The 20501-nt window shown below is 30.4% G+C and overlaps 1 protein-coding gene across 5 annotated transcripts in view; it reads left to right on the top strand.

Moving 5' to 3' along the window:
- Positions 1–931: 931 nt before the first annotated feature.
- Positions 932–20501, top strand: part of LOC124540396 (protein pangolin, isoforms A/H/I/S) — a 148311-nt gene continuing 128741 nt past the window's right edge. The window contains exon 1 of one of the 5 annotated variants that reach the window (XM_047117903.1): positions 932–1269. The gene's annotated coding sequence lies outside the window, so the exon portion shown is untranslated. The remainder of the gene's footprint in view (positions 1270–20501) is intronic. The other 4 variants (XM_047117902.1, XM_047117900.1, XM_047117899.1 and 1 more) reach the window with 4 other exon arrangements.

Here is a 20501-nt window from a genome sequence, read left to right as displayed (position 1 = left end):
TTGCTTCTAGGTAGGGATCTCTATTAAATTCATTCATCGAATCCATTCACAGTGCTTAGTAATCAACAACTCAACACCGTGAAACAGTGCCGCCAAAATAACAAACCAAATCATAAAACAAACTTCATATTAGCAACCATTATAATTTTATAACGCCCCAAGCCAAGTAAAGGCGTAAAGATCGGAAAAAAAAGAATCCTTCCGTAAAGAATTTAGGAGTGTCCGCCAAGACGAAATCCAACTTGCTCGTTATAAATTTTGTGTCAGATAACAATATGTGCGTGTGGGTGTGTGGTATAGTCGCTGACGAGTATAGTTACAGCACGCAATAACGCTAACAAGCGAGAAAGTGAGATAGCGACATGATTGTAGAGCGTTATCTCGCTTTTGCCGCTGGCAACATGGCGCGCTGACTCGGGCGCAGGCTCGAATCGTATCGCCTGCCCACTCAAGGTTCGCTGACTGCCGTTCTTTTGTTTTTAATGTTGCCAGATATTCAATTTTTCCCGTCAACATTGTTTAAAAAGTATGGCGAAAGTTTTAATTAATTCTTATAATATAAATAATTTATAACAAATCACAGATATTATACGTAAAATTTGAAAGACATTGTTTTAAATCATATTTTCTTTTTATAAATCCCATTCATTCGAAATTTGTATTTATTAGATATTAACAAAAAAAAATTATTGGCGTTCATTAAAAACCTATTATTCAAATAGCTATTTTGTTTTTACATAACTAGGATAACCCGATAAATATTTATAATATTATGATAGTGAAATCACTGTTTTCACGTATTTAAAATGGAAAATACATGAGGAAATTTTAGTATCATATCTGACCACCCCGAACCGCAGACGAAAACAGCGTCAAGCCGAGGACCTGCTCAAACCGAACGTCTGCATACCGATCGTTGGTTTTTTATATGCGCACGTCGGTGCACGATCGCTGTCTTCGTGTGAGTGTTCATATCGTAGTGTGAGTGTCGGTTCGTTCTCGCGCGCGACGCACCATTGTTGTTTGCAGTAGACTCGCGGAGCTCGGTCGGTCGTGGTTCGTTTCACGCTCTCTGATCGCTCATACGACCAAACTGCCGGCGATAAACAAAATAATGAGTGTACCACATTACGTGCATCGCGAGTGCAACAAGCGACAACAGTGTGTGATAACGAGAATGTAACGTGCGTGTTGTGTTAAACGAAGTGCGTTTTTAAACGTGTTTTGGAGTTCGCGGCGCGTGGACAACGCCATGCCCGTCGTGTTTAGGTATGTGCTCGATTAATTATGGTCCATCAGTGTTTTAAGGGGTCGCTGTCCCATCAATTCGCTCCTGAGTCCACCGGTTGCTTATTTATGATTAGCGCGTACAGACGCCGGGCTTAAGATCGCGCTCGGCGGTCGGTTTTCAAGTACATAATATAGTTTTCTAGTCACATCTGTAGTTATTCGCGTTTTATGTGCATACGGCGCCGTCGATTCGTGTTATCAGTGGCCCGGGAAGTGTGTCGTGTAATTTATAATGTAATTAAATAAGTTATCGGCTCCGATGAAGTGATCGCAGCGCGTAATACGAACTTTGCATCCATTCGACCGCTTCAGTACAGTTGCCAAATATTCTTAACCGATTCGAACATCCTGTGACTGACGCAGATATTTAAATAATTATAAAAAGTTATAATATAAAGTTTTAAAACTTTTGAAAGTAGATAAGGTAAATAGATAGTTGAACAATGTCATTCTTACTTTAAATTGCTGTTTCTGTAAAATTTATGAAACAAAAGAGTCATAAAAACTTTCGAAACGCATTAAAAAGTTTTGTTAACTAACGTTCTTGTAATATCTGTAACATGACTTGCGACTGTTATATCGTTAAATGTAACAGATAAAGAACTCGGGTAGAAACGAATTTTTAACTATGAATAAAGTTTAATGTAACATTTCCTTATCATTCATAAATAAAAACAATTGGTACTTATTATAATAATGCAAAGTTTTAAATTTAAATAATACATACATATTTTGTTTTATGTGTTCTTAGTGAACCAATTGCTGCCTCGCAAATATCATCTACAAAAACTAAAAATTAAAAAAAAGAAAGACTCATGACTCAAATGGCTGACAAGCTAACAAACTAAATGTTTTGTAAAACATTTATTGGTTCATGTGAAGTCAATGTTAAGTTCTTTTTTTAAAATAAATGTTGACATAAGTTTATATGTTAATGAAAATGTTTAATACAAAAAGTTTATAAGACATTTCTAACAACTAAAGCGTATCCATAGGATTGAGTTACCGTCGGAAACAGATTTGATATAACCTTAAAGAAACACCAAACACAAATACTTTATGCCGCGAAAATATAACGACTTTTTCATATCATACCTATTTTTTTACCAAATACATACTCTATGTGTTTTAACGTAAATTATTATGTCTAAACAAAACTTTGTTTAACATTTATTAATACACAAATTAAATCTATATTGAAAATTTATTTATAGCATTATAAAACAAAAAAATTGAATCGAAAAAAAAAAAACAAAAATTTAATCTAATTACTCGAAGACGCTATTTTTATCTGCCATGAATCTCAAAAGTAAGACTTTGGTTTTAAAATTAGACAATGAATTAAAAAATATATATGTAGCCTAAGTTTTTCTATTGACTTATTATAATATACTGGCATTAACTAGAGCGTTGTAATCATTGACATGATTATTATGTCAACATACGGAAGGCAATCATGGAACTAGAATAAAACATTATAATAAAATCTATCTAACACGCCTTGTTACGAAGAATTATAGATTATATTTTTAAAAATATATACCCATTTAATATTAAATAATAATCTAAAATCTAATTGGATTGGTCGTTATTAAAAATATCAATTTTAAAATTTTATACAAACTTATTTTTAAGTAAGTTAGCAAAATATAAACAACGAAAATTTTACGGCATGTTTATATGACAGGATTAGGTATATTAATATTGAATATATATATAGAAGCGCTTATATTGAAAAAAATTATACCTACTAAATTTTTGGTTACCTAGTAATAACGTTAAATATAAATAAAGATCTTTTATTGTCTTTGAATAAAAAGTGACGAGATAACAAACGACCATCTTAGTTATAAGCAAGTTTGTATTCCGATCCATTTTTTCTCCGCAAATATATAATAGTGAAAATATTTACTTTTTCATTCAATTGGAAATGGACTCTACCTTAATTAAACCGATGACAATGACAATTACTGCGACATATTTTTTCTTCAATTCCTAATAAACGAAATAGCCCACAAGTGTATGCACCTGCTTTATAAAAAATAAGTTGAATGCCCATAAACAATAGCAATATTTTTTTAATGTAACAAAATTATACGTTATCACTTATCAAGTTATTCGTAAAAAACCTTAATGTATTTTCACCATGTATAACGATGTTAATATATGTCTTTTAATAATGTTAAACTAGATTATTATAATATTATACCTATTTTAGACAATCGTAGGTAATAAATTTATTTTGTTCGTAGTATGCAGTCATTACTGTGTCACTAATAGCATTTAATTTAATGAGTATAAATAGTTACAATGCACTTTTCAAAAAACTTGTTCATAATACAGATCAAACGATACTGTGTTATTTATTATTGTTTTATAACGGAATCTACGTTTAAAATCTTATAATGCGATTTACGCGGGAAATCCGACGGAGAACGCGGGAAAAATTGCCCTCCAATATTCGTTTCATTTCGTGAAATTACAAAAATGTATTAAATAATCCTTAGTACCGTAAATGTTAGACACATTTAATACCATTACAACCAGTACAAAGGCCAGTAGTGTCTTTCGGTTTACATACACTATGAATACTGGATATAATAATTTATATGTAATTTGAATTTGTCTATATGTTATCGTATTTGTCTCGAAAAAGGAAACAATGAGTTATTGTTAAAAAAAATGCAGAGTTAAATGTATTAAAGCCATTCTAGGAAATGAAGCAATAAAAACTAAAATATTCCACTGCGTGTATATGCTTTGAGAATTTTATTACAATATATTATTATTACGTGTGAAGTACCCGCAATGTCAGCTGGGCGTTTAAAATGGGAATATGAAATAAAATATTAAAATTGAACCCATATCGCTCGTAGAATGATTTATTTAATGTTATAAAAATTTAAGTTGCGATTGACAGTACACTGAACTAAATATATGTAATAGTGTGAGTGCATTTTTTTTTAAATTTTGTATAACAAAGGAACTAAATTTTCAGCCATAGCACCTTTGTTTAAAATAAAATATAATTTAAAAAAAATAAGGATGTATATTATTTTTAACGATAATATCTATAAACAAAAGCATAAATTATATGTTTATATGTTCTTAATTATAATTATTTATCCTTTTTTCTTGATCTTAATAAGAATATGTATTAAAATTTTTTTAAAACAAATTAAATTCCCCGACACTCAGTTCTAGTAGTGTTACCAACATCCATAAAAGTAAGGATTTGTGTCTTCCGAGCCTAGTCAATTAATTATCGATATTGCATAACCGAGTTCAACGCATAAAAACAATTCGCCCCCGAATAAAACATAAAGGAAAAAAATATAAAAAAAATGAAATCCGATGTTACTCTAAAGTCTACATCATCTTCCATACTACGAAAAATAAACGCAAACGTTTCTTCTCAGAAGCGAACAATCGTCTTATTTTGGTCGTTATCTCGAATGAATTATTCATATAATCGAATTTCCTACGCTCCGCAATACTGGCGTTTAATTAACTTATATTTTTTTTATATCTTACTCAAAACTAGCAATGGCTGTTATAAATCGGGTGCTGTCAAAAATTAGCATAGACAATGGATTCTACATTTCTTTAATTAATAGTTTTAATGATATCTGTTAGATTGATAATCTTTAGTTTTAAAAAGGATATTTATTGCTTCCTTTTTATTTTTAATTTAGGATATTTTTATAAGCTTATTACCTGTGGTATTAAAGTAATTAAAATATTTAAAGAAATAGTAATATTTTGTTATAATTTTGTGTAATTAATTACAATTGGATGTCAGTATCGGTATATCATATTTTAATAAAAAAACATTCAAACAAATGAATACAATATGCATAGAAAATCAGCAACAAATTCTGCGTAACACAAAACAAAAGTTGCTACCATAAAAGTATCATAAAAGTTACTATCATTTCAATCCTATTAACAACAATAAAAAATAGTTGTGAACCAAATAAATTTACTCTTTAAATAAAACCGAAAAAAGTTAAACGTTTTAAGCTGGCGGTAAATTAGTCAAATTTAAAAAGCGAACGACTAAATCATTTCACTTCTTATATATTTGAATATCTCCAAGAAGAGACGGTAGCGCAACTCTTTAGGCTTTCTAGGTGAGCGCGCTTCTTTACAATTCGACACTTTTATGTTAGTCTAAACGGCAAACCACCCTGTATACCAAAATACATTGAATTTTTTTTATTAATATTAGCTTCAGATCGTCTTTGTTCATCGAAATAGTGTCACAGATTATAATTTAAAGTTCCAATACACAGTTTAACGAATCTGTCTCGATTTTGACTGACGCAGACAATAACTGTAGCATTACTGTTGAATGATAAATTCCGAAATGATAATATCATGTGTGTATGTGTGTGTGTGTCAAAGGTACATTTTATTGGTTATAAAAAGTGTTCAAATATATGTTCTATATTACACATTGAAGCCTCCGTAAATTACTCTGGTCACCCTTGTTCATAGACAATGCCGTGGTAAGATATGGTAACTCTAATATGTAACTATACTCCAGCCACATTCGATCTGGAATTTTAGTAAACAAACCATGTGTCATCATAATTAGGGTTGATACACTCTTAATAAAAAATAATTATTATTATAATTACAACTATATTCATTGTAACACAATTTCCTGTTTAAACACAAAAATTTGAATTTAATACAGGATCCAAAATTTTTATTTAGCCGGTCAATACATAATTTATATGAAAATTAGCTTAAAATAAAAGTTTAAAAATTTTTAATTACCACTATAATATTACTACAAAACTAACAACCCTATATTTTAATACTGACATAAAGAAATCGCAGGTTTGTAACATTTGGAGTGTTAAGCAATTAGCAGATTTAGGAAGGTATATAATAGCGATACAGGCTCTTCGTAATTGGTGGTGTATATTTTTAGTCGTATTATAATGGTAGTATAACCACAACAGGTTAAGAATGTTAACATTACACACTACGTTTCATTACACATAGATTAAAAAAAAGACATCTTGTTTTGGCTAGCATAAATATAGCACTAAAATCACTGTTTCAAATTAATCTTAATCAGTCCTGTCGTTTGGGATGCGATAGATAAATTTAATAAAGCGAATTATATAACTACGCGGTAATTTCTGATATCATTTTAAAATTGGAGGTATTATTTTTGAGATCTACATTATTCTAGATGATCATAAGTATTATAATTATAACCAAGAATGCGCTTAGTCCTTTGTCTTAAATATTTTATTATTAATCGTCAAATTTAATTTTTATTAACATCAAAAATATTGGTTGCACATACATATTTCTAAAAAAGTTTTGAGCATCTGCCTGACGTTCGTTGCTAAGCAACGCTTTGTTATTAAACATTCCACATCGAATTTGGCTGGAGTATATATACATATATTAACCATACAAACCGGAACTAGAAAATTTCCACCATTAAGTATAGAAGTTTTCAATTGATTCCTTTAAATATATAAATGTAAATTTCATTTGAGACAATATAAAACTTAACTAATGAAGTAAACTGAAGTTAGTTCATTTAATTTTAGTTAAGTTGGACATATAAACGCGTGCTTGGCTATGAGAACCTAAGCGAGAGTTAAGAATGCTAATGCGCTCGTGTTGTTTAATGCGCACACGCAGCATACTGAATGCGTTTTCAACTTGTGCAACTAATGTCGCTCCATGACTAAACGTTTTTAGTACATTCACATAATGATGTGATAGAATCTTGTACATACATTCTAAAGTATATTAGCTTTATTTTAAATATATTACAGGAACTGGTTTTGTTATACATATATGTAGATTCAATATGCTCATTTGAAAAACCATATTGCACTCAAAGTGACACAAAGTTTTATCTAATTAAGGTAAAGAAAAGAAAAATACAGTATTAAATCATATATCAAGTAGTATTATGTGTGGTGTCATAAAAAAGCGTTGGAAGAAATAAAATATATCTTTGTCTCGTTTTTTAATATGTACCGTACATATTTATTTTGCACTATATTAGAAATTTAAAACATAAATATAAAGCAACATAAGATTTATTTAAATACATTTCGTTTAAAATGTAAAACATCTTATCACAGATCTGAGAAATCATTATAATGAGATTTGAATGCAGTTAAAAACCTTTAAACCGAGTGTATTCGAATTATATACAACCTCATTGGTTTTTATTATAATCGCTATAAAGATTAAAATTCTATAAAAGTATTTCGATATGTCGTCCAGAGAATCGATTCGTTTTTAGAATTTAAATCGATTTCGACTTATAGCGCCGAGTTCTCATGGTTGTTAATCTTTTATGATTACCATACCATACAGTCCAATATTCAAATATAATTCTTTTGTTGTTGGCCGTACTTGTCACACTACCGTGAATCGTACGGGACGTGCAAGTTGAACAAAAAACGTGCTATTTTTACTACTAGATAAAAAACGTATGCGTTTCATTCTAGTATGAGTTGACATTTCCAAATTTAAAATTATTTTAATATACCGGTACTTTTACGAATAGTTCGATACGTTCTTTTTTTAAATATTGTCAGAGTATCATTCTCTCATAAAGTTCCAATTATTTATACTGACTAATCGAACGGAATTAATCCAATTTTGCTACCTCACATTTTAGTAGGGTCTACGCAGTTGCGTTTAACCTTATAAACTTCCAAGAAAAACTCTAATGCGCACACAAAACAAGAACTTATATTGTAATCAAGACCACCGTCTTGTCCATATGTTCTGTTTTAGCAAAGCAAGTTCAAAGTGAAACATGAAGCGGTGTCTAATATTACTTTCGTCAGCAACCTCCGAGTCAAAACTCATCTAAATTTCTTAATAATATATATATTTTTTATTTTTAAATTAGTGAGGTGGCTTCACGTAAAATTGACTGATAAAACCGGTTATATGGACCGGAACGTTATAAATTTCGTTCAGTCGACATTTAATGGGACATTCCTAGAAAAGACTGAAGTCAGAAAATGAGACAAAAAGTTTTTTTGTTCCATTGTTTCGTTCAAGCGATTGTCATCTCTATTGGAAAGAGTACAAAGTTCAATTTTGATAGTGTTGAAAGAATGAATGCTAATAAAGACTGATTTTTTGCACAAGGGCGTGACTTGTCCTTTTGTATGTACTTTTGTCATTGATTTACAAATGAATAATGACTCGATGATGTATCGACTCCGGCGACATTTAAAACTTCATCTATTTTAGTCTACAAGTCAACGGCCGGTACAAATATTTAACTTTCCAAGTTATACAGTTAATAAAGTCACAAAAAATGTATCTAGAATTACTTTGAAACGAATGCTTAAATACTAAAAAAAATTATAGCCTTTTCCAACATCAAGAAGACTAGAGCCAAATAAACAACATTTGATATCGAATTGATGCGATATCATTTGTCGACAGCTTGTATAATCTATCTATAAATTTATCATGGTTTTGCGAAAAAATGGCGTTTTGAACGTCGAAGTTTTTATCGGAATTTTGGAAGTAATATTATAGTGGATATAATGTATAGTTAAGTGAAATAGTATTGTGTGATACATAAAGGTGTTCAAGAACTATTTATAAATAAAATAAGCAAATTACGTGGAGCACATAAATCTAAGTTTTGCTTTACTTTATATTCTATAATCTTCGGTTAAAATATGGATGTTCAATATGAATAAAAAACGAAAAAAAATAAAGAGGAAAGAACATTAACATTTAATTAAAAATGTAATAACTTCTTATTAAAATAAATAAGCAAATACATAATTCTGTACATGATTATCTAACAGAATATAAGCTATATTCTGTTAGATGCTCTAATTTATAACGACGTTTAAAGCCTAACTAACAAACCTGCCTGGATATAAACTAGATTAGTTTTAATTCATGAAAAAATCCAAGTAATAATGATACTGCCTTCTCAATTGAATCGATACTAATATATAATTATATCCAAATAGTTAGTCTGTTTGAAAGTCTACAAAAAGTCATACTACTATAAAACATCACGTTACAACCAACAGTCGCAGAGAAAACCGCGCCGAGCAGCTAGTATAGCATATCATACATGTAACACTACTTAAATAATTTCGTTCTAGGAAACTTATACCTATCATAGCTTCTTTAAATAGCAAAGAACCATTACCACTGACATTTCGCTAAAAAACTAATCTAAAAAATGCGTTCAACATTTTTTTATATATTACTAGTCATTAAATAAAAATGTACGTACACATTTGCCAATAATCCGCCTTGTCTGATCAGAAAAATACATTATTAAGCCCGAAATGGTTGATGCGAAGGCAAATAAAAATTTTAACTCTAGTGCGAGACATATGGAAACCGTATATTTAATATGATAATAATAATTAGTAAAGGTGTGTAGTTGGGCGACATTGCATCTTGAATATGGTGCGGTACAAGATATGAGCTCGAACGAGATAAACAAAGATCAACGCATATTTAAATGATAATTTTTTTTATGTACGTTTATAATTCGTATAATTTTGTCGTAAATATATTGATCAAGTAAACATTTTTATAGTTAAAGTACTAAAATTTAATAATATAATTCGACGGCTATATTACCTTTTTTAATTAATTAAATATTTGTAAAATAAATTGACTAAATATATGGATACAAAAAAAACTCGATTTATGTCCATTAAGATATAGGCAGTTAGCATCGACTTTATATTCCGAAGTTTTATACATCCAAGGTATAATAATAATCGTTTTCTCAACGAGCTCACGCACATCTTAACCGGTTTTCGCCTCTCACCACGTTATACTGTAAAGAAAGTTCAGAATCAATCGAAAATGAACCTTATATATCTTTGTTAGAGTATGATTTTAATAAAACGAAAATTTGTAATGCTTTTTGGACTGTTGAATGCGATAGACTACCAGTTTGTTTATGTTTTAAAAGCATGATTAGACTGCTTATCACATTCTTAATGACATGTTTCTGATGTATACTAAATGTTTATTTACTTTTCAATGGGTGTCCATTGTAGAACAAATTGTGAAACTAATTTTACCGATTCAAAGCGATTACGACTTGATATAATCCGAATTAAAGTTATAAAACTAATGTTTATTAAAATAAAGGGAGTAAATTGAAAATGTATTCTAAGTAAAGGCAATAAGGGTTTAGAATGGTTGTCTCAGAATTATCCGCTTAAACTCGTTTCGGAAGGATTGCGTGGCGAGCTCCATAATTGCGCGCTACTGGGCATAATAGGTCGCTAACAAATGTGGTGTAAATTGCCATGCTGCTAATCATCTGGATGCTAGATTGACTCAAGTGTATTTGTATAATAAACTTGTTGTGTTTATATATTTGAAAGACAATATGGCCTAATGGAACACGTGAATCATATTGTGCAGGAAGGAAAACATCGTTGAGAAACCTGCACGTATCAAGTATGAAAAATTACCACAATTATCCACCAACCTGTATCAGAGAGCATAACACCAAAGAAAATCTAAACCTCCAAAAAATCCTTTAGACGTACCATTGCTGTAGAGGCCATTTAACTTTTTAATTTACTTTTGGATTAGATCTCTATTTTACTTTTATATATAAAATGTATCTTCAATCACCGGTATCAATATGTATACGCCTTTATATCGTTCTAAATCATAAAATGATTCACAATAAATTAATCAATTTACAGCCTCCGAGATTAACACATATTTGTTACTTTTGCATAATTTTCATTAACACCATTCATTAAGGCTTTTGTAGTATTAACCAGTCGTTTATTAGCATATTAATATATTATATGACCATACTAATTTTGTCTTGACTTTTCCGAAGCGATAGTAAGTTTATTTTAATTTAATCTTGTGAAATGGCGATTGAAAAGTGCTTATGATAGTTTATTTGAATAAATTATGTTTTGGCTGTTTTGTTTTGATAAATTAGGGTTATTTGAATAACTTAGATGTTTGTGATTCAATCACGTACGAATAACTAATCAAATTTAAATGTGTAATATAAGACGATTATAAAAAGATATTTATTTAGATGATGTTCGAATAGCAGACAGCTTGTAAAATCATATTTCTATCTGTATTAACTATCTGATCGTAAGTGGTTGTCAACGTTTATAACGTCTTTGGACACTAAGGTATTGTGTCCCTTGTACCTGTAATTACCTACCCAAATGGACTTGGACAAAGCTCTACGACCGAGTGTATCTTAAGCTTCGTACAAGGATTTAGTATGTAATAATATTTATAATACAAATTGCTATAAAATATTTAAGCGACAAATATGAATTTCATTTTCTCGTATATTACAAAATAATTATATACAACATTTTACGTATTTGAGTTCACCCAAGGTGTCCTATAAAAAGACCTGTTCAACCAAACTACCTGGCCTTCCCAACTAACGGACCAGAGCAAAAAGTGACGGCAGCGTCCATTGTGTGGGGACACTATTATTTATAATTTATTGCTTCTCGTTCTAATATTGTTTTAAGCTTATTATAATACGGCTTTCAATGAGTCGGCTTCATATGCGTCACATGTAATTTGAAACGTCGTAAATTATTTTTCTATACTTGGTATAAGTACAGTCTATATGATCCTTTGCACATGATGATAGCACAACTAAAAAAAAAGTTATCTTGATAATGAAGCTCACGAAATCAAGATTTTTAAATATAGAATATACTTGTTCTTAATTTGAATTGCCTCGTAGGATCTCAGGTCCTGGGTCCAAATGCGTGTCGGTGTAATAAAAACCTGTTGTATTTTTGTCAGTAGCAACCCGGAGTGCAGAAGTTGACGGTGTTTACACCTCCTTGCTTTCCAAGTCGTGTCGGATTTGCCGTCCCATCATATTATAAGAGTAAAGGAATAGAGTTTGTCCACAACTTGTGACGCGGAATCGGTCAGGACATCGTTGTATTAAGTTTAAATATATTTTCTGTCTTTTATTATTGATAATTATCTTACTATTAGTTATATTATAGGCTTGAAATTAATATAGTTATTTTCGTATCTTAATATATTTTTTAGTGTCTATAAGATTAATTTAAGAATGTTTAAATAACATGTAAGCGATAAAAACCATTAAGATAAAAAAAACATATCAAAATGCAGCGTCAATTGTTTTCTAATCAATAATAGGATTGCAATAATATATCAGCTGATGAAATTCTAGACATTACAAGAACTACAGGCGACATTATTGCTCGGCAAGCGGTCTAGTTACTGGAATTCAGGTGGATAGTAATTGATACTTAATTATCACGTTGACATAGAATTGACCGCCAATGGTGAGCCAGAGGCGGTGAAGATGATGGGCGAATGTTTTTGCAATACATCTATGTACAGTTAGGAAGTATCTTATTACTTGTTTAATTACAATTTTTTTAAATTAAAATCGAATGGATTTCTTTTTTTTTTAAATATTGTAGGATTTGAATATAGAATGTAGAATAAATGGGTATTGAAACAAAGTTGAGGTTTTATATATTTTTTTTTCAATCACGATAATTACAACGTATTCCCTGTTGCGGTTAGGAATATACCAACGTGTAGTTCAATCTGTATTGCTCATATCACATGACTATAAAGATAGAGTTATATTATATCACATTATTTTTATGTTTTTCATTTGAATAGTCGTATATTTTATCTGTGTATAATTGTGTTGATATTAAATTTGATATCGATATCGATATAGAAACTATAAATATGATTTGATCATCCATATCGTCTAGGCTACCAAATTGGTAGAAAACTTTGGTACCTTTGTCCTTATTATTCTTTTTATGACATAGGTAGGCGTACGGACAAATAGGCCACCTAATGGTATGTTATCACCAGCACCCGTAGACATGGCGCTGAAAGTAATTAGGTATGAACATTCCATAGCATTCTTGAATTGCTCTTGATCAAAGAATATCTGATGAGTTGGTGGTGTCTACCCAGACGGGCTGCACAAAGCCTATACCTACCGCTAAATACTCTTGATGAAAATTTACAAAACGTTCCTATATAATCGCCAATGTGTACAAACGATATCTATAATTTTATCTCACTTTTCTCCATGACTGTACGCTCTAGCAAACCGTGACCGCTGAATCTTGTATGACTAATTAAATCATCACTATTGTAAGCATACTTAGCCGTGTAAGTAAAATGTTTGCGGTATGTTTATGAATTATTACAATGAGGTGTACTTTTTGTGCTCACTTGTACACTTGCTGTGGGTTTTTGTTGATTATATGGGTTCTATGTGATTGAACGCTACGGTAGGCTAAGTTTTAACATAATGTGTATGTTTTAACAATAGCTAATTATTTCTAATTTATTATCAAATTATGGATTAGCATTTATAATGACGTATATTAACCCTATAAGGTTCTCAAAATGCGTCGCGATGCCTTTACAAAAATACTTTATACGTATTTTTGTTTAATATAGTAGAAAGAGTCAAGGCTTAAAAGCCACAATAAAATATAAATAAATACGTTTTTTGATGTCATAATACGTGTTATGAAATAATCGTAGTTTGTACTAAACATGCGCACATGCGTTGACTTGGCACGGGATCCCCAAAAGCAAGACTTCATTAGTGGTGATTGACCCATTCCGCTAATTAGTTAATGTCTTATTTAAATACTATAAATATAAAACAGGTATTTGCCAAGTTGTTTGTTTAAACTTAGTTATTAGGAAAGACATTGACACATATATTTGATCAATTTTTTAGTTAAAGTATTTTAATGCCCTGGCCGAATTATGGCCCTTATGGTCAATTAGACTATGCATCTGCACCTGAGATATAGTAGTGCATGTTTCTGCACGCAGGTGCTCTCTAATCCATTATTGACACGTTAGTCAGACGCAGGACTGATGGTTCCACTTTTCCAGACCCGACCGAATAAGTTTATCTCTGGATTGCTTGTATTCTCAGGTAAGGTGTTGTAAAGTCTCTAGTACAGTTCAGTAAAAAAACAGACTGCTCTATTGGTTTTATTACTGATATCGGAAAAACTCATTAAATTATAATATATAAATACGTTGAAGCGTTAATAATTGCATTATTTACAATGCAATATAAAGGTAAGGTCAGACATCATGTAAACATTTTAAATAAGTCGGGTTTATCTGTGATCAGCTGTAATCGTTGAATGTCAATGCAAATTTTGATAACCTTCCGCGTTTAATTTTAAATAATAATTTGCGTGTGGATCTGATTGATTGGGGTCAAGCGTTATGATTTGAACTAATAAACAAATGAAACAAACATTTTGTATAAAAGAATTTCGAACAATTTAATCAGAGATTTAGTAATGTTATAAATGTGAGAATAGTATTCCATCGGGCGCGACTGATTTCATAGAGACTTATGTGATACTCTATTCGAAGAAATATAATACCTTTTTGTATTACCGAGTTAAGGAAACGATGCAGCGATTTATGTATCTTATCAAATAATCAAAAGTACTATTTTTGTGTAGTAGCCTTTTATAACAGATGAGCTCTGATGAGACACCACGACGCACGGGAGCAGTAACTTACGCCGGTTGAACAGCGCGAAACGGATAATTTAATACTAGGAAGAAATTGTTAATTTCTGCGAAATCACGCTCGAATTTCATGATTTTATTCGTTAAAAGGTATTCGTAGTGCTTCATTTAACACAAATATTTAATCAATCATCAACTATTTATCGATTGAAAAGAGAATCTGAAGTTATTTCATGTAACGTATTAACGTAATTCGTAAGCAATATACGTTTGTATAAAACACAATTCAACTTAATTAAATAAATCCACTTTAATTTAACTTCCAAATTTTCGATAACACTGACAATGACCGATCACGTATACATTAATTGATGCGAAAGATGTTCGTTAAATGAATGATAAGGTTTAATGATTAAGAAATTATACCGTATATTTTTACATATTATTTCATATTTAACAGTAATTTAAATATACAGGCACATAAATAGACCGACGGGTAAATGGCAATGGCCATCGCTATTGGCCATGGTAAGTGGTCACAACCGTCCATAGACACTAGTACTTTTATATAAACCATCGCTTTCAAAGCCAACACGTCATCTACCTTGGCAATTAAGACGATGAACACTACAATATTAAGTAGACCTTTTTGACGGTAGAATATCTGCGAATGGCTAGGCCACACTAACACTGGTTTTTCAGGTCCTATACCAAGCAAAGTTTTATTAATATCTATTGTATCTTTATAGACTATTAGACTGTATCTCAACGCGATGGGCCTAATCAAAGCCATATTGATAATTTGTTTAGTGTATTTTTTTATAATAGATTTTTGTAATTCGAAATGATATCAATGTGTTAAATAAATGAACATATCCGCACCGCCCGTGTAATTGGTCGTAATCCGTATAAATTATTTATTCTGTCATTAAAACATTTACTTGTTTCTTCATTATCGTGTACAAGTGTAAACAGTTTCAAATATAAATTATACATTAGTTACTTATCGCATACCGACGTGACTCGTACCCGTAATTCGACGCTTCTGTTCTTGTGAAATTAGGGCTAGCAGTGTAATGTCGTGTGACTCTTATTTGTATTGTGATAAAGTTGAAATTGGTTCAATTTTATATTTAGGAATGTGACGAATTAGTAATCTGAGTGACGTTGCCTGTGTTAGTGATTTCTGACGTTTTGTTTTAAAAAAACGGCGCTTTAGTGAACCGGTGTTTAATATATTCATAAAAATAATTGTTACGTATATATGTACCTACTCATTATCATCATTTATATAAAGTCCATTATTTAAAAAAAATCCACAAATCATGAATATGTATAATGTATATAATTCATACCTAATTAACATTTGTGAATTTGGTACCTACAAGGCATGCTTAACTGCGCATGCGTGTACTAGTCTACAAAATACCTATAACCAATGGACGAAAACAATTCAATTATTTACATTGTATTATATTATATCATTAATAGGGGTTGATGCAATTATGTACAGCTAGTACTAGTGTATATATAAATATAATATATAATTTTAAGAAAGATAGGAGACAAAAAGATTTGATTTGGGTTGATTTGACACTGTTAATATAGAAAAATTGTTTTTTGTAGTTTTTTTTTATAAAATTTTCTTTGGTTAGTAACTGGGTAAATATACTATTTTACACTATCTAAGCTGATATTATATTTTTGAAAGTACCTAACTCTGTCTGTTTGTCTGTCGTTCTATCACGACTTTACCAATCTACCGAATTTGATAAAATTAAGTATGAAGTAAATTTAAACTCCACGGAAGGACATCAAATTTGCTTCAAAAGTAACCTAACTATAAAAAAAAGAAAAAGGCTACTTTCTTGCCTATCACATGACAACCATCCTAATGTGAGCGAAGCCTTGGGCTACAACTAGTTATAATATAAGTTGCATAGAGACCATATTATCAAAAGAAATAAATGACACACCAGCTTCGTATTACAATCCGAAATTAAATTATAAATTGACATTATAAAAAAAAAAAATCCCGCTGAGTTTCTTTCGCCGGTTCTTCTCAGGTCTGAGATTATATTCCGAACCGGTGGTAGATTTTCTACAATCAATGAGAAAGTGTAAACACTTCTATTTTGAATAAAGATTTTTGACTTTGACTTTGAAATTGGCATATCTCTTTAACTTCACTGCGACATACAGTCGAAACGTTAAACTTCGTAATCCATATTAATCTATTATATCTCATGAACATACATAATTTTCCTAAATATAATTTATCCATTCAATAAAACGTGAATTACATAAATGACATTAAAATTTCACAATTCGAATTCGCATGAAGTTCTAATTTGTTGAACGTAGAATAGATAGAACGTATTGTTTACATGGAAATGTTTAGAGAATACCTTCTATTTACTAGTCCATTGTTGTTAACGCATTCAATTTTTAATTGATGTTGTCCAAACATTGCAACTGTATTTGCGGTTTATTTTGGCATACATTGTCGACAACACAACATTGTAATTTATAGGCGTTAGGGTAGCACCTAATACTTAGAAACGAGAAAAGCTTTAACGTAATAATTAAAGTAAGCTTCCTTCAATTCGTGTGATGTAATTTCAAAAGTATGAACAAATTTATAAATAATCACTTTAATAATGATATAAGTGACTTTATTTTATTTTACTCAATTTTGTCGTTAACCTCTTAATTCATATAATGAAATTGACGTCACATAATCAATCGAAGCATTATGCATGTGTCCCTTTTGATAAAATGTCATACGATAAGCTTTTAAAAAAAAGATATTTTATATTAAAAATAAATAATAATTGATTGTTTCTCATCGTATCCTATGCGTATGCGCATCGTTCACGCGATTAACTTGATACTTTGTAAAGGTGGCACTTGCTTAAAGGTTTCTGGAATTACAAATGAAGTGTGAGTCGTATTAAGTAATTATTTGCACAAAAGGGACTGTGACTTAAGCCGGATATTAGCGTAGCATCAATAGATTTGGAGCTTCTTTACTATGTGACATTTACAGAATGTTTTACTACTAGTAGTCGACGCGGCTTTGCTCATTTTAGGATGTTAGTTGTCATGTGCAAGGCAATAAAGTAGCCTATGCCTATGTATGTGTAAAATTTCTTCAAATTCAGTTTAGCGGGTTGCTGGTTTGGACGTGAAAGAACGATAGACAGACAGAGGTACTTTCACATTTATAATGTTAATGTAGATATACCCTCATATTAAAATAAACTGTTATCGGTTCGAGCGCTTTTAATTATAATAAAAAAGATACACTAGAGGCTCGTACTTATAACTTCTGAACTTAATTTACCTATAATTTGCTATATCTTTCAAGCGTGTACATTCACAATCGCTTTGACAACATTACTTATTTAAATAAAAATCGCCTTTTAATACAATAATAAATAAAATAAACGATTAACATAAAACAATTTTATCGAACAGCATGTGGGTAGTTGCTCAGACAGGTTCCGTAGATTGATCATTAGCATGTTAACTGCCGAAGAAGGCGGACGCCTCGCATTTGCAAGACGTGACAGCTGAAGAGAAAACCGATCGGGATTGTAGTTTATGGCCTTATTTGATTATGTATATATCGCTTTTAAATAATTAATTATATTACAGATTCCTTTATACTGCGTGTCATTAATTTTTATTTAAATTATACGAACGAATTCGTTTGTTATATTGAAATAAATCTTTATTTGCAAGGATAAATATATTTTTTGTAAAGTTGTGGAAAAAATTCTTACATGCATGGAGTTTTATGAATTTGTATTGACTATTCAAATACTTGATAAAATTGCCATTAATGATTGCTTTGCTTTATACCTATAAACTTTTTGTTTCTTACGTAAAAATTTAAATCAAATAAAAAAGTTACCACGGAGTATACTTAACCTTTTTTTTATTACTATATTGAGTAAACCTTACTTGAAATTGAAATTCTTAAAAAAAAATACAAATTTGTTCTAACTCTGTTAACAAATGTTATCACAGTTGACAGTTGATTATCAAAACGATGTGGATTATCGAAATTATTTGTAGCTACATTACGGATAAGCAGCGGACGTGAATGCGTGACGTGATTCGGTTGCGTGCAACCATACGTTTTAAATTTGCATCCTAACTACCAAGTCTTCTTCGTTAACGACACAGCATATAAACAGCCTTATCACATATACATACATGATGTTCTACATTCGCCTTTGACTGAAAATTAGCATGTCTTTTTCCTCTCTTTTTATTAAAGCGAAAATTGGAATTATTATAGCGGTTTTGGCTACAGGTGCCGAGATAAATTAAATTTATTATAATATATCATTTGTTATAGAAATTTCAATTATTTAAATTGAACCGATATGACATTAAGTTGATAAGAATAAAAATCACAGATGCAAGTATCAATGATCAAAGATTAAAAAAAATAATTAACCCTAAATATGTAAAGGAAGGAAAAGAACTGTTAAATAATATCACTGGTCAAGTTATATATGTTTATATGATGCATTAAGTGATGTAGCTGTCTATTCTGTATAAGCTACGTTCAAACATGCACAAACCTTTTAAGTCAAGATACTTTGTATGAACTGATTTGCATTTTATACAGGACGTATTAAAGCTTCTGTACATAATGGCGTGGATATTTTTCTTTTTTTGTAAATGAAAGCATTCTCTTGGCAAGTTCTAATTAATCACAATTCGAACAAAAAATTAACAATCTTTAAGATAAAAAGCCGATCAATCTGATTAAGATTTAAATCAAGCGCGAAGTATCATTGGATTGATTTGCATCCTAATTTTTCTATAATCTATAATTCAATACACAAAAAATGCAATAACGTAACAAGAAACTCAATATCAATTTAATTCTTAATTTAATGGTTCTTAGTTTCGCCAACCGTGCACAAAAAAAGTATCAAAAGGAAATTGTCAGCACATGCCAAATTATATAGGCACAGACTCTCGAGGATACAGCCAAGTAAAAAAAAGGTTAATTTAGTGTAGTGCCAGATACGATGCAGATATTGCTAATGGCTACAAATATAGTATGTATAGAGTGCATGCGTGCATATATGAATATAAATAACTTCCTATTTGCACTGTATTAAGGGGATAACTTGTAAACAAGATGGGTCTTATCTATGAGTATAATTACATAATGAATATATATGTGAATATTATGTAACAGCAGAAAAAATATTCTGCGTCGAGAATGTAATGTTCAAGCCTCTTGGTCATCGATAACTGACCAATATATATTCTTTTGTTTAAGTCAGTTTATACAGTTATGCTTTATATTTTATTTAACTTTGTGAAAACGCTACTGCGCACAATATCGGTTCAGAACGTGTAACGCGGGTAAAACCGCGCGGTACATCTAGTTAATTATCAAACTTCAATCTAAACGTCAAGAACACGTTTTCTTCATTAAATAACAAATAATTTTCGCTAATAAAAAGAAGAATTATGACGTTTTTAGTTTAAAAAAATTGATAAATATAATAAACATAAAACACTCGTTCAAACTACCACTAAATTATTAAGTTGAAAGGAATTTAAAAGCTGGCTCACTTCCAAGAATCTTTACCGATATAAAAATTACGAGGAAATTAGCTAATTCGTTTAAGAAAAATCACG

This window comes from Vanessa cardui, chromosome 25, assembly GCF_905220365.1.
Source record: "Vanessa cardui chromosome 25, ilVanCard2.1, whole genome shotgun sequence".
Taxonomy (NCBI): Eukaryota; Metazoa; Arthropoda; class Insecta; order Lepidoptera; family Nymphalidae; genus Vanessa; species Vanessa cardui.
The sequence above is the reverse complement of the archived record's forward strand: the minus strand, read 5'-3'. Positions and strand labels throughout refer to the sequence as shown.